General features: G+C 34.4%; 2 long non-coding RNA genes across 2 annotated transcripts; one reads left to right on the top strand and one right to left on the bottom strand.

The window, feature by feature from the left end:
- Positions 1-320: 320 nt before the first annotated feature.
- LOC127142355 (uncharacterized) lies at positions 321-18,430 on the top strand. The gene is made up of 6 exons (XR_007813011.1): positions 321-2,791; positions 3,471-3,918; positions 4,361-4,808; positions 5,252-5,699; positions 6,028-6,101; positions 17,944-18,430. It is a non-coding gene; the product is annotated as an uncharacterized LOC127142355 (long non-coding RNA).
- On the bottom strand, positions 17,645-21,466 carry LOC127142356 (uncharacterized). The gene is made up of 4 exons (XR_007813012.1): positions 21,080-21,466; positions 20,129-20,192; positions 18,944-19,005; positions 17,645-17,970 (listed from the first exon to the last, which is right to left on the bottom strand). It is a non-coding gene; the product is annotated as an uncharacterized LOC127142356 (long non-coding RNA).
- Positions 21,467-23,015: the final 1,549 nt, after the last annotated feature.

The following is a 23,015-nucleotide window of genomic DNA, read 5'->3' as shown; positions in this document are numbered from 1 at the left end:
TAAAATGCAAAAAAAAAATGACTGCATGGCTGAGCGGCGACGCCGTATTCAGTTCTTATTAGAACAGAATCGGAAGATCAAAAGCTTGCGTGTGTTCTCATTGGTCATGGCCTTCTGGGAGGAGCGCAGAGAGGCGGAGAAACGAAGTCGGCAAACAAATTTAAACCAACGTTTGGACCGTTGACTCGGTTTGTCAGTGTTGTGAGGAAATTCCATTATCAAAGAAGCCTGGTTGCTTAAACAAGCCTTGGAGCTGCTTTTTTGTCGAACGTGAGTGAGGCTGGACGCTGAATACACCTGCGTCGCGAAGGTAAGGCTAAGAAGAGAACTAGCTAGCGACTAGCGTTAGCATTTGCGTTGGCGGCGAGCGTTAGCATTAACCTTCTCGTCTAATGACATTTTTAAAAACCTTATTTACATTTTCAACCCTTTTTATTGCCTGTGTAAGAGTGTGACTCAGGCGCCCCTGACGTGAGTTGTGGACCCCCAACCTAGATGGGTTAAAAAAAAACAAAACGAGCTCTTGATAGTCTGTTTAAATCCCTGTTGTAGTTGTTTACAGTCACTCTACCGACATTTTTCATCTCTTTGTAACTTTATATTCCGTCCTGGTCATTTTAACTCAGTTTATAGCCGTTATCATGTCGTTGTCATCGTTTGTGTCTCTTTGTGGTCATTTTGTATTATATTGCGTTTGTACCTGGCTGCTTTACACCTGATGTTAGCGTTAGCATTAGTCTTATCTTTTAATGCCTTCGGGGCTTTTTCCTTTTGTCATCGTTTTTATTTGTGTGGGTTAAAGTGTGTTTGTGTTTCTGTGACTGTAGCACCGTACGGAGGCAAGTTAACTGTTAATTAGTCTGTTTGTCTGATAATCTCGTCGTTATGATCATTTTGTGTCTATTTGTGGCCTTATTGCGTAATTCTGCGTCTTTGCTATTTTTCGCTGTCGTTTTTGTTTGTCTTTGTAGATTTGTGACAGTAATCTGTCCATAGCTATGGGAATTTTTTTTTTGTCTTAGTACTTGATTGAGCTCAGTTATGTTAAACTCAAGCTTGAAAACTAAATTTTAACTCTGTGCTCCTCCACAAGTTTGAGCCTGAAACCTGAGCCTGATTTTAGTTACTTTCTTGTTGGTTCCTAATGATGTTGATGCTTTTTCTTGCTTTATGTGACAGTAAACAGCCCATTTTCTGAAACACTCCTATAGTGTTTGAGGAAAGTCCTGGTTCTGCTATAATAATTAATATCTACTAGGGGTGTGACAATACACTCAGATCACAAGACACTATTTTTAAGAAAACTTCAATGACTTAACTGGAAAGATCTTTTATTCTTTTAGATCTTTTATTTGACTGAAAGTCACAAAATGCAAACAATGCAAGTGCATTTCAAAATTTCTATGAGTTTCTAACTTCTGTGTGTGTGTGTGTGTGTGTGACCTTCTAAATTAACGCTTTTACTCAAATAGAACATTAAAAAATTAAAATATAAATAACAAAAATAAATAAAACTAAATTTTTCTTCTTGCAAACAATAATCAAAGTACTACTCAATACTGTGCAGAGACTGACCAAATTTTTCATCAAGCATGATACAGAGTTAAGAGATGGTTACAGCTACACGATATGGTCTCTAAACTGAGAATGACGTCACCTATGAGTTGATGGCCTCAGAAAAACGTGTGGGTAAAGATGGGAAAACATGGAAGCTCATGGGAAAGCCTTTTTCGGAGTACATGTTCAAAACAAATCTCCACTTCACCCTAAGAACACCTCAGTTGTTAATATTATATTTTAATGCAAACACTTAAGAACGTTATTAAAAAGCCGTTCAAATCTGACTGCTTGCATAAAACGTAACATTATACCATGACTGACACAGAACAACACAAAACAGACATTTTAAATATGTCTTAATAAGAAGGTTAAAATGTGAAATAATGATTCTGTATGTGACTGTCTATGGTGGGAGAAATACTAAGTATAATAAACAACACAAGTTATAATCCTGCATTAAAAAATGTACTTAACTGATAGTGTTTATTATTGTTATGCAGTTCACAGTAACATACATGATTGCTTCAGTGATTAGTTGATAGACACACAATTAATAATCACTTTTTCCCAAACATTTGTTGTTGTTGGTTCTTAAAGAGGTGATGACAGTCAACTGTTCATTTTCTGAAACAGCTCTCTAATGTTTATTAAATGTTGTGGTTTTGCTGTAATGTTGAATATATATCTGTGTTTTCATGGTTAAACTGTTGAGGAATAGGTAGTTGTGTATTGATCATTTTCCTTTGTATGTTTCTCTTTGATTTCCTCCAGGTGTCACCACTTAGTCCATGACTTCGTCCATGACTTCGTCCATGATCGCAGAGACATGGTCCATGATCGGAGAGACATTGTTGAAGATGAGGGAGACATTGTCCACAATCAGAGACGTCGTCTGTGATCACAGAGATTTTGTCAAAGACGAGAGAGACGTTGTCCATGATCTGAGACATTGTCCCATGCTTCGTAGAGACCTTGCGATAGAATCGGCGGAGACGGGGGTCACCGATTTGAAGGCATTGCCCGCGATCATGGAGACATTGTCGATGGTCACAGAGACACCGTCTATGATCTCAGAGACATCGTCCACGATCACAAAGACATTGTCCATGATTGCAGAGACTTTGTCCATAATCTCAGAGACACTGTCCGCGATCACAGAGACGTAGTCCACGATCAGAGAGAGACATCGTACAATGAAGAAGATCTTCGAGACCAGGACAGAGGCCTCCAGGTAATTCACAAACAGCTTTACATCAACTGTCCTGCCCAGAGCATTCACATTAAATTGTTTTTGTTCAGTATTCAGTTTATCAGAAACGTGTCATAATAGAAGTAATCTGCATCAATAGAAGTAATGTTAAAGTAATTAAGCAATATCATAAGTAAGATGTAATAGTCAAAGTAATCTGTTACTAGCTGTAGTTTGCAACAGTAAAAGTTATCTGTAAATATAGAAGTAATATGTAATTAGAAAAGTATTATGTAATGGTAAAAGTAATCTGTGATATAAAAGCAATGCATAAGTAATGGTAATCCACAACAGATGAAAAATGTCAAATGTTGTTGTTAAGGATCAGTCAAAAGGGGATTGAAAAATATCCTAACTTCAGTTTGATTGTACATGATCAGAAATTCTTAATTATGTTGTGTTGTGCTGCATATGTGCTAGACACACTAGACTACACTGTACAAAACAATATCAAGTCTACAAATAAAATATTGGAGTGAGTTGTTCATTAGTGTGTTAATTGTAACTGTTGGTCAAAGGGTGATTTTAAAAATATCTTTAACAACCAGTTCTACACTTATTTACGTATTTATCTGTGTTTTCATGGTTAAACTGTTGATGAGGAATAGGTAGTTGTGTATTGATCATTTTCCTTTGTATGTTTCTCTTTGATTTCCTCCAGGTGTCACCACTTAGTCCATGACTTCGTCCATGATCGCAGAGACATGGTCCATGATCGGAGAGACATTGTTGAGGATGAGGGAGACATTGTCCACGATCAGAGACATCGTCTGTGATCACAGAGACCTTGTCAAAGACGAGAGAGACGTTGTCCATGATCTGAGACATTGTCCCATGCTTCGTAGAGACCTTGCGATAGAATCGGCGGAGACGGGGGTCACCGATTTGAAGGCATTGCCCGCGATCATGGAGACATTGTCGATGGTCACAGAGACACCGTCTATGATCTCAGAGACATCGTCCACGATCACAAAGACATTGTCCATGATTGCAGAGACTTTGTCCATAATCTCAGAGACACTGTCCGCGATCACAGAGACGTAGTCCACGATCAGAGAGAGACATCGTACAATGAAGAAGATCTTCGAGACCAGGACAGAGGCCTCCAGGTAATTCACAAACAGCTTTACATCAACTGTCCAGCCCAGAGCATTCACATTAAATTGTTTTTGTTCAGTATTCAGTTTATCAGAAACGTGTTATAATAGAAGTAATCTGCTATATAAAAAATCATGTTTAGTAATCTGTATCAATAGAAGTAATGTTAAGTAATTACGCAATATCACAAGTAAGATGTAATAGTCAAAGTAATCTGTTACTAGCTGTAGTTTGCAACAGTAAAAGTTATACAAATAAAATATTGGAGAGAGTTGTTCATTAGTGTGTTAATTGTAACTGTTGGTCAAAGGGTGATTTTAAAAATATCTTTAACAACCAGTTCTACACTTATTTACGTATTTATCTGTGTTTTCATGGTTAAACTGTTGATGAGGAATAGGTAGTTGTGTATTGATCATTTTCCTTTGTATGTTTCTCTTTGATTTCCTCCAGGTGTCACCACTTAGTCCACGACTTCGTCCATGATCGCAGAGACATGGTCCATGATCGGAGAGACATTGTTGAGGATGAGGGAGACATTGTCCACGATCAGAGACATCGTCTGTGATCACAGAGACCTTGTCAAAGACGAGAGAGACGTTGTCCATGATCTGAGACATTGTCCCATGCTTCGTAGAGACCTTGCGATAGAATCGGCGGAGACGGGGGTCACCGATTTGAAGGCATTGCCCGCGATCATGGAGACATTGTCGATGGTCACAGAGACACCGTCTATGATCTCAGAGACATCGTCCACGATCACAAAGACATTGTCCATGATTGCAGAGACTTTGTCCATAATCTCAGAGACACTGTCCGCGATCACAGAGACGTAGTCCACGATCAGAGAGAGACATCGTACAATGAAGAAGATCTTCGAGACCAGGACAGAGGCCTCCAGGTAATTCACAAACCGCTTTACATCAACTGTCCAACCCATAGCATTCACATTAAATTGTTTTTGTTCAGTATTCAGTTTATCAGAAACGTGTTATAATAGAAGTAATCTGCTATATAAAAAATCATGTTTAGTAATCTGTATCAATAGAAGTAATGTTAAAGTAATTAAGCAATATCACAAGTAAGATGTAATAGTCAAAGTAATCTGTTACTAGCTGTAGTTTGCAACAGTAAAAGTTATACAAATAAAATATTGGAGAGAGTTGTTCATTAGTGTGTTAATTGTAACTGTTGGTCAAAGGGTGATTTTAAAAATATCTTTAACAACCAGTTCTACACTTATTTACGTATTTATCTGTGTTTTCATGGTTAAACTGTTGATGAGGAATAGGTAGTTGTGTATTGATCATTTTCCTTTGTATGTTTCTCTTTGATTTCCTCCAGGTGTCACCACTTAGTCCATGACTTCGTCCATGATCGCAGAGACATGGTCCATGATCGGAGAGACATTGTTGAAGATGAGGAAGACATTGTCCACGATCAGAGACATCGTCTGTGATCACAGAGACCTTGTCAAAGACGAGAGAGACGTTGTCCATGATCTGAGACATTGTCCCATGCTTCGTAGAGACCTTGCGATAGAATCGGCGGAGACGGGGGTCACCGATTTGAAGGCATTGCCCGCGATCATGGAGACATTGTCGATGGTCACAGAGACACCGTCTATGATCTCAGAGACATCGTCCACGATCACAAAGACATTGTCCATGATTGCAGAGACTTTGTCCATAATCTAAGAGACACTGTCCGCGATCACAGAGACGTAGTCCACGATCAGAGAGAGACATCGTACAATGAAGAAGATCTTCGAGACCAGGACAGAGGCCTCCAGGTAATTCACAAACAGCTTTACATCAACTGTCCAACCCATAGCATTCACATTAAATTGTTTTTGTTCAGTATTCAGTTTATCAGAAACGTGTTATAATAGAAGTAATCTGCTATATAAAAAATCATGTTTAGTAATCTGTATCAATAGAAGTAATGTTAAAGTAATTAAGCAATATCACAAGTAAGATGTAAGTAATGTAAGTAAGATGTACCAGTTCTACACTTATTTACGTATTTATCTGTGTTTTCATGGTTAAACTGTTGATGAGGAATAGGTAGTAGTGTATTGATCATTTTTCCTTTGTATGTTTCTCTTTGATTTCCTCCAGGTTAAGTCCATGATCACAGAGTCTTCGTACAATGAAGAAATTCTTTGAGACCAGGACCGACCAGAGGCCTCCAGGTAATTAACAACTTTACATCTAGTAAGGCATCAAAAATCGTCAGAAAATGTCATAGTAGTCAGGCATCAAAATCGGTCAAAACATTTCATAGCATAGTATGGCATGAAAAATGCTCAAAAAATGTCAGAGTGAGACGTCAAAAACGGTCAACAATTGTCATAGTAGAGTAGGGAATCAAAATTGGTCAAATAATGTCATAGTAAAGTAAGGCGTCAAAATCGGCCCAAAAATGAAAATAAGGGATGAAAATGGTCAAAAAATGTCACAATATAGTAAGGCGTCAAAAAAATGTCATAGAATGGTAAGGTGACAAAAATCATCAAAAAATGTCATAGTATAGCAAGGCATGAAAAACCACCAAAAAATGTCATAGTACAGTAAGGCATCAAAAATTCTGAAAAATTGTCACTGTATTGTATGGTGTCAAAACTGGTCAAAAGATGTCAGTATAGTAAGGGGTCAAAAATGGTCAAAAAATGTCATAGTATAGTAAGGGGCCAAAAACCACCAAAAAATGTCATAGTATAGTAAGGCATGAAAAATGGTCAAAAAAGGTCATAGTATAGTAAAGGGTCAAAAACCACCAAAAAAGTCATAGTATGGTATGTTGTCAAAGATGGTCAGAAAATGTCATAGTATAGCAAGGGGTCAAAATGGTCAAAAAAATGTCATAGTATAGTAAGGGGTCAAAAACCATCAAAAATGTCATAGTATAGTAAGGCATGAAAAATGGTCAAAAACCACCAAAAAATGTCATAGTATAGTAAGGCATGAAAAATGGTCAAAAAATGTCATAGTATAGTAAGGCATGAAAAATGGTCAAAAACCATCAAAAATGTCATAGTATAGTAAGGCATGAAAAATGGTCAAAAAAAGGTCATAGTATAGTAAGGGATCAAAAACCATCAAAAATGTCATAGTATAGTAAGGCATGAAAAATGGTCAAAAAAAGGTCATAGTATAGTAAGGGGTCAAAAACCATCAAAAATGTCATAGTATAGTAAGGCATGAAAAATGGTCAAAAACCGTCAAAAAATGTCCTAGTATAGTAAGGGGTCAAAAACCATCAAAAATGTCATAGTATAGTAAGGCATGAAAAATGGTCAAAAACCGTCAAAAAATGTCATAGTTTAGTAAGACATGAAAAATGGTCAAAAAAGGCCATAGTTTAGTAAGGCATGAAAAATGGTCAAAAAATGTCATAGTATAGTAAAGGGTCAAAAACCACCAAAAAAGTCATAGTATAGTAAGGCATGAAAAATGGTCAGAAAATGTCATAGTATAGTAAGGGATCATCAAAAATGTCATAGTATAGTAAGGCATGAAAAATGGTCAAAAACCGTCAAAAAATGTCATAGTTTAGTAAGACATGAAAAATGGTCAAAAAAGGCCATAGTTTAGTAAGGCATGAAAAATGGTCAAAAAATGTCATAGTATAGTAAGGGGTCAAAAATGGTCAGAAAATGTCATAGTATAGTAAAGGGTCAAAAACCACCAAAAAAGTCATAGTTCAGTAAGGCATGAAAAATGGTCAAAAAGGTCATAGTTTAGTAAGGCATGAAAAATGGTCAAAAAATGTCATAGTATAGTAAGGCATGAAAAATGGTCAAAAACCGTCAAAAAATGTCATAGTTTAGTAAGGCATGAAAAATGGTCAAAAAAGGCCATAGTTTAGTAAGGCATGAAAAATGGTCAAAAAATGTCATAGTATAGTAAAGGGTCAAAAACCACCAAAAAAGTCATAGTTCAGTAAGGCATGAAAAATGGTCAAAAGGGTCATAGTTTAGTAAGGCATGAAAAATGGTCAAAAATGTCATAGTATAGTAAGGCATGAAAAATGGTCAAAAAAAGGTCATAGTATAGTAAGGGGTCAAAAACCATCAAAAATGTCATAGTATAGTAAGGCATGAAAAATGGTCAAAAACCGTCAAAAAATGTCATAGTTTAGTAAGGCATGAAAAATGGTCAAAAAAAGGTCATAGTATAGTAAGGGGTCAAAAACCATCAAAAATGTCATAGTATAGTGAGGCATGAAAAATGGTCAGAAAATGTCATAGTATAGTAAGGGATCAAAAACCATCAAAAATGTCATAGTATAGTAAGGCATGAAAAATGGTCAAAAACCGTCAAAAAATGTCATAGTTTAGTAAGACATGAAAAATGGTCAAAAAAGGCCATAGTTTAGTAAGGCATGAAAAATGGTCAAAAAATGTCATAGTATAGTAAAGGGTCAAAAACCACCAAAAAAGTCATAGTTCAGTAAGGCATGAAAAATGGTCAAAAGGGTCATAGTTTAGTAAGGCATGAAAAATGGTCAAAAAATGTCATAGTATAGTAAGGCATGAAAAATGGTCAAAAAAAGGTCATAGTATAGTAAGGGGTCAAAAACCACCAAAAATGTCATAGTATAGTGAGGCATGAAAAATGGTCATAAAATGTCATAGTATAGTAAGGGATCAAAAACCATCAAAAATGTCATAGTATAGTGAGGCATGAAAAATGGTCAAAAAATGTCATAGTATAGTAAGGGGTCAAAAACCACCAAAAAAGTCATAGTATAGTGAGGCATGAAAAATGGTCAAAAAAAGGTCATAGTATAGTAAGGGGTCAAAAACCATCAAAAATGTCATAGTATAGTAAGGCATGAAAAATGGTCAAAAACCGTCAAAAAATGTCATAGTTTAGTAAGACATGAAAAATGGTCAAAAAAGGCCATAGTTTAGTAAGGCATGAAAAATGGTCAAAAAATGTCATAGTATAGTAAAGGGTCAAAAACCACCAAAAAAGTCATAGTATAGTAAGGCATGAAAAATGGTCAGAAAATGTCATAGTATAGTAAGGGATCAAAAACCATCAAAAATGTCATAGTATAGTAAGGCATGAAAAATGGTCAAAAACCATCAAAAAATGTCATAGTTTAGTAAGACATGAAAAATGGTCAAAAAAGGCCATAGTTTAGTAAGGCATGAAAAATGGTCAAAAAATGTCATAGTATAGTAAAGGGTCAAAAACCACCAAAAAAGTCATAGTTCAGTAAGGCATGAAAAATGGTCAAAAAGGTCATAGTTTAGTAAGGCATGAAAAATGGTCAAAAACCACCAAAAAATGTCATAGTATAGTAAGGCATGAAAAATGGTCAAAAAAATGTCCTAGTATAGTAAGGGGTCAAAAACCATCAAAAATGTCCTAGTATAGTAAGGCATGAAAAATGGTCAAAAACCGTCAAAAAATGTCATAGTTTAGTAAGACATGAAAAATGGTCAAAAAAGGCCATAGTTTAGTAAGGCATGAAAAATGGTCAAAAAATGTCATAGTATAGTAAAGGGTCAAAAACCACCAAAAAAGTCATAGTTCAGTAAGGCATGAAAAATGGTCAAAAGGGTCATAGTTGAGTAAGGCATGAAAAATGGTCAAAAAATGTCATAGTATAGTAAGGCATGAAAAATGGTCAAAAAAAGGTCATAGTATAGTAAGGGGTCAAAAACCATCAAAAATGTCATAGTATAGTAAGGCATGAAAAATGGTCAAAAACCGTCAAAAAATGTCATAGTTTAGTAAGGCATGAAAAATGGTCAAAAAAAGGTCATAGTATAGTAAGGGGTCAAAAACCATCAAAAATGTCATAGTATAGTGAGGCATGAAAAATGGTCAGAAAATGTCATAGTATAGTAAGGGATCAAAAACCATCAAAAATGTCATAGTATAGTAAGGCATGAAAAATGGTCAAAAACCGTCAAAAAATGTCATAGTTTAGTAAGACATGAAAAATGGTCAAAAAAGGCCATAGTTTAGTAAGGCATGAAAAATGGTCAAAAAATGTCATAGTATAGTAAAGGGTCAAAAACCACCAAAAAAGTCATAGTATAGTAAGGCATGAAAAATGGTCAGAAAATGTCATAGTATAGTAAGGGATCAAAAACCATCAAAAATGTCATAGTATAGTAAGGCATGAAAAATGGTCAAAAACCGTCAAAAAATGTCATAGTTTAGTAAGACATGAAAAATGGTCAAAAAAGGCCATAGTTTAGTAAGGCATGAAAAATGGTCAAAAAATGTCATAGTATAGTAAAGGGTCAAAAACCACCAAAAAAGTCATAGTTCAGTAAGGCATGAAAAATGGTCAAAAAGGTCATAGTTTAGTAAGGCATGAAAAAATGGTCAAAAAACCACCAAAAAATGTCATAGTATAGTAAGGCATAAAATGGTCAAAAAAAGGTCATAGTATAGTAAGGGGTCAAAAAACCATCAAAATGTCATAGTAGTAAGGCATGAAAAATGGTCAAAAACCGTCAAAAATGTCCTAGTATAGTAAGGGGTCAAAAACCATCAAAAATGTCATAGTAAGTACATGAAAAATGGTCAAAAACCGTCAAAAAATGTCATAGTTTAGTAAGACATGAAAAATGGTCAAAAAAGGCCATAGTTTAGTAAGGCATGAAAAATGGTCAAAAAATGTCATAGTATAGTAAAGGGTCAAAAACCACCAAAAAAGTCATAGTTCAGTAAGGCATGAAAAATGGTCAAAAGGGTCATAGTTGAGTAAGGCATGAAAAATGGTCAAAAAATGTCATAGTATAGTAAGGCATGAAAAATGGTCAAAAAAAGGTCATAGTATAGTAAGGGGTCAAAAACCATCAAAAATGTCATAGTATAGTAAGGCATGAAAAATGGTCAAAAACCGTCAAAAAATGTCATAGTTTAGTAAGGCATGAAAAAATGGTCAAAAAAGGTCATAGTATAGTAAGGGGTCAAAAACCATCAAAAATGTCATAGTATAGTGAGGCATGAAAAATGGTCAGAAAATGTCATAGTATAGTAAGGGATCAAAAACCATCAAAAATGTCATAGTATAGTAAGGCATGAAAAATGGTCAAAAACCGTCAAAAAATGTCATAGTTTAGTAAGACATGAAAAATGGTCAAAAAAGGCCATAGTTTAGTAAGGCATGAAAAATGGTCAAAAAATGTCATAGTATAGTAAAGGGTCAAAAACCACCAAAAAAGTCATAGTTCAGTAAGGCATGAAAAATGGTCAAAAGGGTCATAGTTTAGTAAGGCATGAAAAATGGTCAAAAAATGTCATAGTATAGTAAGGCATGAAAAATGGTCAAAAAAAGGTCATAGTATAGTAAGGGGTCAAAAACCACCAAAAATGTCATAGTATAGTGAGGCATGAAAAATGGTCATAAAATGTCATAGTATAGTAAGGGATCAAAAACCATCAAAAATGTCATAGTATAGTGAGGCATGAAAAATGGTCAAAAAATGTCATAGTATAGTAAGGGGTCAAAACCACCAAAAAAGTCATAGTATAGTGAGGCATGAAAAATGGTCAAAAAAAGGTCATAGTATAGTAAGGGGTCAAAAACCATCAAAAATGTCATAGTATAGTAAGGCATGAAAAATGGTCAAAAACCGTCAAAAAATGTCCTAGTATAGTAAGGGGTCAAAAACCATCAAAATGTCATAGTATAGTAAGGCATGAAAAATGGTCAAAAACCGTCAAAAAATGTCCTAGTATAGTAAGGGGTCAAAAACCATCAAAAATGTCATAGTATAGTAAGGCATGAAAAATGGTCAAAAACCGTCAAAAAATGTCATAGTTTAGTAAGACATGAAAAATGGTCAAAAAAGGCCATAGTTTAGTAAGGCATGAAAAATGGTCAAAAAATGTCATAGTATAGTAAAGGGTCAAAAATGGTCAGAAAATGTCATAGTATAGTAAAGGGTCAAAAACCACCAAAAAAGTCATAGTTCAGTAAGGCATGAAAAATGGTCAAAAAGGTCATAGTTTAGTAAGGCATGAAAAATGGTCAAAAAATGTTATAGTATAGTAAGGCATGAAAAATGGTCAAAAACCACCAAAAAATGTCATAGTATAGTAAGGCATGAAAAATGGTCAAAAAAAGGTCATAGTATAGTAAGGGGTCAAAAACCATCAAAAATGTCATAGTATAGTAAGGCATGAAAAATGGTCAAAAACCGTCAAAAATGTCCTAGTATAGTAAGGGGTCAAAAACCATCAAAAATGTCATAGTATAGTAAGGCATGAAAAATGGTCAAAAACCGTCAAAAAATGTCATAGTTTAGTAAGACATGAAAAATGGTCAAAAAAGGCCATAGTTTAGTAAGGCATGAAAAATGGTCAAAAAAAGGTCATAGTATAGTAAAGGGTCAAAAACCACCAAAAAAGTCATAGTTCAGTAAGGCATGAAAAATGGTCAAAAAGGTCATAGTTTAGTAAGGCATGAAAAATGGTCAAAAAATGTCATAGTATAGTAAGGCATGAAAAATGGTCAAAAACCACCAAAAAATGTCATAGTATAGTAAGGCATGAAAAATGGTCAAAAAAAGGTCATAGTATAGTAAGGGGTCAAAAACCACCAAAAAATGTCATAGTATAGTGAGGCATGAAAAATGGTCATAAAATGTCATAGTATAGTAAGGGATCAAAAACCATCAAAAATGTCATAGTATAGTGAGGCATGAAAAATGGTCAAAAAATGTCATAGTATAGTAAGGGGTCAAAAACCACCAAAAAAGTCATAGTATAGTGAGGCATGAAAAATGGTCAAAAACCATCAAAAAATGTCATAGTTTAGTAAGACATGAAAAATGGTCAAAAAAATGTCATAGTATAGTAAGGGGTCAAAAATGGTCAGAAAATGTCATAGTATAGTAAGGCATGAAAAATGGTCAAAAAATGTCATAGTATAGTAAGGGGTCAAAAACCACCAAAAAAGTCATAGTATAGTAAGGCATGAAAAATGGTCAAAAACCGTCAAAAAATGTCATAGTTTAGTAAGACATGAAAAATGGTCAAAAAAGGCCATAGTTTAGTAAGGCATGAAAAATGGTCAAAAAATGTCATAGTATAGTAAAGGGTCAAAAACCACCAAAAAAGTCATAGTTCAGTAAGGCATGAAAAATGGTCAAAAGGGTCATAGTTTAGTAAGGCATGAAAAATGGTCAAAAAATGTCATAGTATAGTAAGGCATGAAAAATGGTCAAAAAAAGGTCATAGTATAGTAAGGGGTCAAAAACCATCAAAAATGTCATAGTATAGTAAGGCATGAAAAATGGTCAAAAACCGTCAAAAAATGTCATAGTTTAGTAAGGCATGAAAAATGGTCAAAAAAAGGTCATAGTATAGTAAGGGGTCAAAAACCATCAAAAATGTCATAGTATAGTGAGGCATGAAAAATGGTCAGAAAATGTCATAGTATAGTAAGGGATCAAAAACCATCAAAAATGTCATAGTATAGTAAGGCATGAAAAATGGTCAAAAACCGTCAAAAAATGTCATAGTTTAGTAAGACATGAAAAATGGTCAAAAAAGGCCATAGTTTAGTAAGGCATGAAAAATGGTCAAAAAATGTCATAGTATAGTAAAGGGTCAAAAACCACCAAAAAAGTCATAGTTCAGTAAGGCATGAAAAATGGTCAAAAGGGTCATAGTTTAGTAAGGCATGAAAAATGGTCAAAAAATGTCATAGTATAGTAAGGCATGAAAAATGGTCAAAAAAAGGTCATAGTATAGTAAGGGGTCAAAAACCACCAAAAATGTCATAGTATAGTGAGGCATGAAAAATGGTCATAAAATGTCATAGTATAGTAAGGGATCAAAAACCATCAAAAATGTCATAGTATAGTGAGGCATGAAAAATGGTCAAAAAATGTCATAGTATAGTAAGGGGTCAAAAACCACCAAAAAAGTCATAGTATAGTGAGGCATGAAAAATGGTCAAAAAAAGGTCATAGTATAGTAAGGGGTCAAAAACCATCAAAAATGTCATAGTATAGTAAGGCATGAAAAATGGTCAAAAACCGTCAAAAAATGTCATAGTTTAGTAAGACATGAAAAATGGTCAAAAAAGGCCATAGTTTAGTAAGGCATGAAAAATGGTCAAAAAATGTCATAGTATAGTAAAGGGTCAAAAACCACCAAAAAAGTCATAGTATAGTAAGGCATGAAAAATGGTCAGAAAATGTCATAGTATAGTAAGGGATCAAAAACCGTCAAAAAATGTCATAGTTTAGTAAGACATGAAAAATGGTCAAAAAAGGCCATAGTTTAGTAAGGCATGAAAAATGGTCAAAAAATGTCATAGTATAGTAAAGGGTCAAAAACCACCAAAAAAGTCATAGTTCAGTAAGGCATGAAAAATGGTCAAAAAGGTCATAGTTTAGTAAGGCATGAAAAATGGTCAAAAACCACCAAAAAATGTCATAGTATAGTAAGGCATGAAAAATGGTCAAAAAAATGTCCTAGTATAGTAAGGGGTCAAAAACCATCAAAAATGTCCTAGTATAGTAAGGCATGAAAAATGGTCAAAAACCGTCAAAAAATGTCATAGTTTAGTAAGACATGAAAAATGGTCAAAAAAGGCCATAGTTTAGTAAGGCATGAAAAATGGTCAAAAAATGTCATAGTATAGTAAAGGGTCAAAAACCACCAAAAAAGTCATAGTTCAGTAAGGCATGAAAAATGGTCAAAAGGGTCATAGTTGAGTAAGGCATGAAAAATGGTCAAAAAATGTCATAGTATAGTAAGGCATGAAAAATGGTCAAAAAAAGGTCATAGTATAGTAAGGGGTCAAAAACCATCAAAAATGTCATAGTATAGTAAGGCATGAAAAATGGTCAAAAACCGTCAAAAAATGTCATAGTTTAGTAAGGCATGAAAAATGGTCAAAAAAAGGTCATAGTATAGTAAGGGGTCAAAAACCATCAAAAATGTCATAGTATAGTGAGGCATGAAAAATGGTCAGAAAATGTCATAGTATAGTAAGGGATCAAAAACCATCAAAAATGTCATAGTATAGTAAGGCATGAAAAATGGTCAAAAACCGTCAAAAAATGTCATAGTTTAGTAAGACATGAAAAATGGTCAAAAAAGGCCATAGTTTAGTAAGGCATGAAAAATGGTCAAAAAATGTCATAGTATAGTAAAGGGTCAAAAACCACCAAAAAAGTCATAGTATAGTAAGGCATGAAAAATGGTCAGAAAATGTCATAGTATAGTAAGGGATCAAAAACCATCAAAAATGTCATAGTATAGTAAGGCATGAAAAATGGTCAAAAACCGTCAAAAAATGTCATAGTTTAGTAAGACATGAAAAATGGTCAAAAAAGGCCATAGTTTAGTAAGGCATGAAAAATGGTCAAAAAATGTCATAGTATAGTAAAGGGTCAAAAACCACCAAAAAAGTCATAGTTCAGTAAGGCATGAAAAATGGTCAAAAAGGTCATAGTTTAGTAAGGCATGAAAAATGGTCAAAAACCACCAAAAAATGTCATAGTATAGTAAGGCATGAAAAATGGTCAAAAAAAGGTCATAGTATAGTAAGGGGTCAAAAACCATCAAAAATGTCATAGTATAGTAAGGCATGAAAAATGGTCAAAAACCGTCAAAAAATGTCCTAGTATAGTAAGGGGTCAAAAACCATCAAAAATGTCATAGTATAGTAAGGCATGAAAAATGGTCAAAAACCGTCAAAAAATGTCATAGTTTAGTAAGACATGAAAAATGGTCAAAAAAGGCCATAGTTTAGTAAGGCATGAAAAATGGTCAAAAAATGTCATAGTATAGTAAAGGGTCAAAAACCACCAAAAAAGTCATAGTTCAGTAAGGCATGAAAAATGGTCAAAAGGGTCATAGTTGAGTAAGGCATGAAAAATGGTCAAAAAATGTCATAGTATAGTAAGGCATGAAAAATGGTCAAAAAAAGGTCATAGTATAGTAAGGGGTCAAAAACCATCAAAAATGTCATAGTATAGTAAGGCATGAAAAATGGTCAAAAACCGTCAAAAAATGTCATAGTTTAGTAAGGCATGAAAAATGGTCAAAAAAAGGTCATAGTATAGTAAGGGGTCAAAAACCATCAAAAATGTCATAGTATAGTGAGGCATGAAAAATGGTCAGAAAATGTCATAGTATAGTAAGGGATCAAAAACCATCAAAAATGTCATAGTATAGTAAGGCATGAAAAATGGTCAAAAACCGTCAAAAAATGTCATAGTTTAGTAAGACATGAAAAATGGTCAAAAAAGGCCATAGTTTAGTAAGGCATGAAAAATGGTCAAAAAATGTCATAGTATAGTAAAGGGTCAAAAACCACCAAAAAAGTCATAGTTCAGTAAGGCATGAAAAATGGTCAAAAGGGTCATAGTTTAGTAAGGCATGAAAAATGGTCAAAAAATGTCATAGTATAGTAAGGCATGAAAAATGGTCAAAAAAAGGTCATAGTATAGTAAGGGGTCAAAAACCACCAAAAATGTCATAGTATAGTGAGGCATGAAAAATGGTCATAAAATGTCATAGTATAGTAAGGGATCAAAAACCATCAAAAATGTCATAGTATAGTGAGGCATGAAAAATGGTCAAAAAATGTCATAGTATAGTAAGGGGTCAAAAACCACCAAAAAAGTCATAGTATAGTGAGGCATGAAAAATGGTCAAAAAAAAGGTCATAGTACAGTAAGGGGTCAAAAACCATCAAAAATGTCATAGTATAGTAAGGCATGAAAAATGGTCAAAAACCGTCAAAAAATGTCCTAGTATAGTAAGGGGTCAAAAACCATCAAAAATGTCATAGTATAGTAAGGCATGAAAAATGGTCAAAAACCGTCAAAAAATGTCCTAGTATAGTAAGGGTCAAAAACCATCAAAAATGTCATAGTATAGTAAGCATGAAAAATGGTCAAAAACGTCAAAAATGTCCTAGTATAGTAAGGGATCAAAAACCACCAAAAAAGTCATAGTATAGTAAGGCATGAAAAATGGTCAAAAAATGTCATAGTTTAGTAAGACATGAAAAATGGTCAAAAAAGGCCATAGTTTAGTAAGGCATGAAAAATGGTCAAAAAATGTCATAGTATAGTAAAGGGTCAAAAACCACCAAAAAAGTCATAGTTCAGTAAGGCATGAAAAATGGTCAAAAGGGTCATAGTTTAGTAAGGCATGAAAAATGGTCAAAAAAGTCATAGTATAGTGAGGCATGAAAAATGGTCAGAAAATGTCAAAAAATGTCCTAGTATAGTAAGGGGTCAAAAACCATCAAAAATGTCATAGTATAGTAAGGCATGAAAAATGGTCAAAAAATGTCATAGTTTAGTAAGGCATGAAAAATGGTCAAAAAGGTCATAGTTTAGTAAGGCATGAAAAAAGGTCAAAAACCGTCAAAAAATGTCCTAGTATAGTAAAGGGTCAAAAACCACCAAAAAAGTCATAGTTTAGTAAGGCATGAAAAATGGTCAAAAAATGTCATAGGCATGAAAAAAGGTCAAAAACCACCAAAAAAGTCATAGTACAGTAAGGCATCAAAAATTCTGAAAAATTGTCACTGTATTGTTTGGCCTCAAAACTGGTGGTAGGGAATCAAAATTGGTCAAATAATGTCATAGTAAAATAAGGCGTCAAAATCGGTCCAAAAATGAAAATAAGGGATGAAAATGGTCAAAAAATCTCTACTTGCAGTTAAAATGTATAATTGAGGCTAAAAACCCTAACCCCTGGTAAAAAATATTCACTTTCATACAATATTTAACAGACAGAAAATATTCAGTGTTCAGAACTATTTATTTGGGTAAGAGTAAGATAATCCTTTTTAGTCTCATCGCAGCAAAAATAGATAAAGGCATGACTTGAACAAGACAAGATATAAAACAAGAGTATATATAATTTGTAAAAAGTACAAACAATATGAACAGTATAACAGTAATGGTTTGGATTTGAGCACTGATATCCTGAACTGAAAAGTTTAGTGTAAATCATTGTAATCAGGTATCAGAAATGAATAAGGTCAGTTTCTGTGATTAACATGCGTTCTTGTCTCTGCAGGGGGAGAGGACGACAGCAGCTGAAGACCTGAAGTAGATGAAAGAAAGCAAAAGTGTTACGACGCTGTTAATTACATAAAAGACCTCTAACTTTGGTAAAGTGTAAAGTGTAGGTTTCCTGTTATTTAACTAAAAAAAACTTTGTTTTTCTCTGCTTTCTGTAATGTTGTCATGGGCACATTTTCCATAGACCTATGTCTTTGTTAAAGACCTGTGAGAATATTCAACTGCTTATGATACAACTATTTAATTAAAATTAATTCATAATTGTATGTTGTCTGGAACAAAATCATTACAAGTGTCTTCCTAAACTTTTCAGTTGCATTTCTCTGTTTTGAAACTGATGTTATACAAATCATTTTATTTTAAGAAAAATTTCATTATTCTCATGTTTTAATTTTTTTAGACCTATTTTTAAACATTTTGAAAACATATTTTTTATGGTTTTATACGCTTAATTTTTAAACTCATTGTTCAGACATATTTTTAAGAGTTTTTAGATAATCTTTAAAAACTTTCATACTTATGTTTTAGTTTTAAATATATATTTAAATGTTGAATATTTAAAAGGTTTTAACCTTATTTATCAAACCTGTTTTTAACTTTTTTTAAAAAAAATGTTTAGTTTAGGTTTGACATGTATTTTTAAATTATTTTTTACTTACTTTTTGGACCTATTTATTTATGGTTTTTATTTTATTTTTTAATGGTTTTATATTTATTTTTACACATATCTTCAAAGGTTTTACATTTAATTTTATTTCATTTTTTATATATATTTTAAGTTTTATACAGTTTTATTTAAAGGGTTTCTATTCTAAGGGTTTATATTTTCTGTTTTATCTTTATATTTTGTTATACATATATTAAGACTTAAAAAAATAATAATACTATTTAATTCTAATTACAACTGATAAGTCACAGCAGCTTTAATTTGTTGCTATTTGTTCCAGACAACAGATTTTAAAGTGTCAGACTGAAAAGAATAAACTAACACTGACCTTCTGGAAATGTCTTCACGTCTGTCTCTTCTCTCTGTGTTTTAATGGTTGAAGTTTGAATCCTGTGGAGAAAAACACAACAAACATCATATAAAGATGTGACTTTTAACAGCAAAATAAGAGAGAGTTTCTGGGTATTGAACTTCAAACTGTCAAAAGATAGAGAAGTAATCTACAAAGAAACCAAAGTGTGGACTAACTGGTTCTGGACTAATCAGAACTAGCCCAAGAGTTAAATTAGCCTCATACTCAAAGACACAAGCTGCTGCTCTGACTGGAGAACTGACTCCACCAGCTCCTGATATTCACAATAGTGGATGGAAATGTTTTTTCTCCAAAGTCAGTTAAAATATGAACTGAATTTGGTCGATAGAAGCCAAAATGACAGTGTTTCTAGTGTGAAACTGAACTGATTAAGTTCTACATATTTTTATGATTTACTGTACTAATGAGAGAGTCAGAGAGGGAAAGACAGAGGGGGAAAGAGTGAGAGACTTGTGTGGGGGGAACACCAAGGAGAGCCAAGCGCGTTCTTGGTTGACTGTCATGTGGAACGGGGTGTCTGCCATGCTTATTTACTCTACGGTCTCATTTGATCGTGTGAGATTGTGAGCTTTGAGAGTCAAGACTCTGGTTGTTGGTGGCCAGAATCTGTTAGTGTGTGGTGTGTGGTGTGCGGTGTAGGTCTGCTCTCTGCACATCACATACTATGAGAACAAAACCGTGAAATCTGACATTATTTGTTGTCATGTGTGTGTGGGCTCTCACATTTTCTAAATTGGGTAAGATTTTAAAAATCTTTTAGTGTGTGCCCAGCCTTAGAGCATGAGGGAGAGATGATGTTTAAAGTCTTAATTTTCTATGAACTGCACTTTCATGGACTATGTAAATAAAGACAAATCAAACTCTTCAGACTTCAGATCAATCACTGAAGATATGTTATTTAATTTCAGTGCTCTGTGTTGGACAGTTGATGTAAAGCAGTTTGTAATTTACCTTTTTTTTCTGACAATTTATAGACATGATTAATCAGATATTATTATATTTACCTTTTTTTCTGACAATTTATAGACATGATTAATCAGATATTATTATATTCAACACTAGACTGATTAAATACCAAGGATTTAAACAATAACACTGTTACACATTTTTTCATACTGAGTAAATCTTAAGGACACATACCTGTTGGGTTTGTAAGGTGAGAGCTGGTGTTTCTGTCCAGGCTGCAGCAGCTGAGCCAGTAAACCTGGAAAACACAAGTACAACACATGAAAAACAAACAACCTAATTGATAAAGAATAGTTCACTTCTAAACACTAACACTGGCACTTAACACTAGAACCCTGACAATCACACTTTGAGTTTTGGGGTGAATAAATTAATTATGTTACAAGAATATGACTTAATTGGTTTCAGAGGAAAAAGCAATTTTTTTAAATAGTCTTTATTTCTAACAGTAATCTCAGCTCATACATTGTGACCTACTCTTGAGGCTTAAAACTTGTTGAGGAGCACAGAGTTAAAGATCTAGTTTTCAAGCTTGTATTTAACACAAAACTGAGCTCAATAAGGCCTCAGGTAAACACAAACAAAGTCTAATCAATAATATACACGACAGGGGATCAATGGATGGCTATGGACAGATTACTACCACAAAGCTATAAAGACACACAAAACGACAGAGGCAAAAAATGATCACAATGAGACGCTTAACTGCCAAACTGAAACACAAAATGGCCACAAAGAAACGTTAAATTACCTGGAACACTGATACAATATGATGCAAAACAACCACGCTGACCAAAGTGGGTGTAAAACAGCCAGCTAGAGACGCACAACGATGCGATACCACCACAAATAGACACATCGACATGATAATCCGCCACTGACTTAAAATGAGCAAGACGGAGCACAAAAGTACAAAGAAGCCGTAAAATGTATGCAGAGTAATTGTATGGCTACTAAACAGTAGGCTACTAAACACAACTCATGTCAGGGGAACGCGATATAAACGACTGAAAGTGGAATTAAAATATATCATTACAAGGTAATGCTAATGCTAAAGCTCGCCGCTAGTGCGAACGCTCTCCAATCACGTTAATGCTAACGCTAGCCGCTAACAGTTTTCCTTACCTTCGCACCGCAGATGTGTTCAGCGTCCAGTCTCACTCGTGTTCGACAAAAAAAACAGCTTCAGAGTTTGTTTTAGCATCAAAACCTCCTCGTTAAAGACAAAAAACAGCTCCAGAGTCTGTCTTAGCATCCAGACCTCTTCGATAGCGGCGTTTTCTCACAGCACCGGCAAACAGAGGCGACGGTTCAAACTTGGTTTAAATCTGTTTTCCGACTTCCGTTTCTCCGCCTCTCTAAGCTCCTCCCCCAGAATGTCGTGGCCAATGACGAGACACGTCAGCTAAGATTGGCAGTAAAACGCTGATTAACTATGGATATAGGCTGAAGTAAACTGTTACGGTGGGAGTTACGAAAAATCACCTGCCGTGTCATGTCAGTGAATCCTTACGAGGCTAATTAATTTTAAAAATACGTTCAAGAACAAACGCTGACGAGTGACTGACAAAAATCAAAATATCATATTGTGTGAAGGCTTGGCTTTGAGTCATTTATGGGGTTTCTTTGCTGCTCGTGGCACTGGATTTATGAAATCTTCAAAGGATGTGCTAGCAACTCTTAAGGTTGTCAATAATTTTGTCCAGTCCATTTTTGGAGTTCTGTGTGGAATTATATCAGATTTGCCTTTCCCCTCTGTTTTCTTGTGTTGTTCCACTGCAAACAAAATGAATAAACATGTGAATACCAAAGCATCTTTAATTGCAGCAATATCCTGAGAGAAGTGGTGCATTATCTGAAAGAAGTGCAGGGGTGCCGATATTTTTGGTCATGACTGTATCTGTGATAAGTTAAGATTTTGCTGACATTTCTCCTAAGTATCCTTTTTAGATTCAAGAATTTGTCTGCTCATTCGAGGTGTAACGATTCTTAAACTGGGGCTGAAAATGTAATTCGAAAATGTAAACGTCCACAAGGAGACCAGACTACCAATTATCTCAAGATGGACATTAACCCTGGGACTGCAGATCCCTGAATGTATATTCAGGTTAGAAGTGTGGGAACATTTGGTTTGTCCCCAACAAAAACAAAAGAGAAGAAGAAAAAAAAAAGAGGAGTGAACCAAACTGTGGATTTGGAGAATTGTTACACCCCTACTTCTAATTCTAACTCTTATACGTATTTGTCTGACACCACTGCCATAAAGTCACAGTAAAGAATGTAACATGTAATTCTCCCTCTCTTTACTGCCCAGTAGAAAAAACAAAAAAAAATCCTGTGGTCTTTTCCCACGCTACCCTGTCGTCCAGGAGTCAGAGTGAAGCATATTACTTTATGCTTTAATGAAATGATTGTAGGCTTCAGTTTTGGGGAAAATCAAGCATCTTGTAAAGAGGGTTCTGTATTTTGCCCATCAGGCTGAAATGAGTTAAGTTTAGGGCCAAATGACCACAGCAGAGTCTGTCATATAGACTGCCATGATGTACCAAAAAATGTATAAAATTACACTGAGAGAGCAAACTCAGAACTACTGAATAACAGCTCCTATTTTGTACAAGATCAGAATCATTAGAATATATTAAAGCTCCCTCCATTTCTAACTAAATTTAATTAAAAAGTATCAACAACAGACCCAGACTTCCACCTTGTTTCATCTGGTCAGTGTAAAAAACACTGTAAAATAGCAGAGAATGAACTTTCACTTCAAGCTCATAAAAAAGCAGATGTCTGAGGTTGAGAAGCGTTTTCTACTTTTGTGACTCTTGGCAACTTTTAACTGAAAGACAAATAATAATAATAGCTGAAATTTCCAGTGTATTTAAAACACATGTTTAGCTCACATTCTGTCCTAAGAGAAGAAGAAAAAAAAGTATCCACTACAATTTTTGGCAGCCACGCTGACAGGAAACTCGGCACACAATCATAGTACATTGATTTCATGGCGTTAAATAACGAATATTTGAGGTGTATTATTGAAGAGAGACACAGGAAAAGACGGCTA

Source organism: Lates calcarifer, linkage group LG4, assembly GCF_001640805.2.
Source record: "Lates calcarifer isolate ASB-BC8 linkage group LG4, TLL_Latcal_v3, whole genome shotgun sequence".
NCBI classification, from domain to species: Eukaryota; Metazoa; Chordata; class Actinopteri; family Centropomidae; genus Lates; species Lates calcarifer.
The sequence above is the reverse complement of the archived record's forward strand: the minus strand, read 5'-3'. Positions and strand labels throughout refer to the sequence as shown.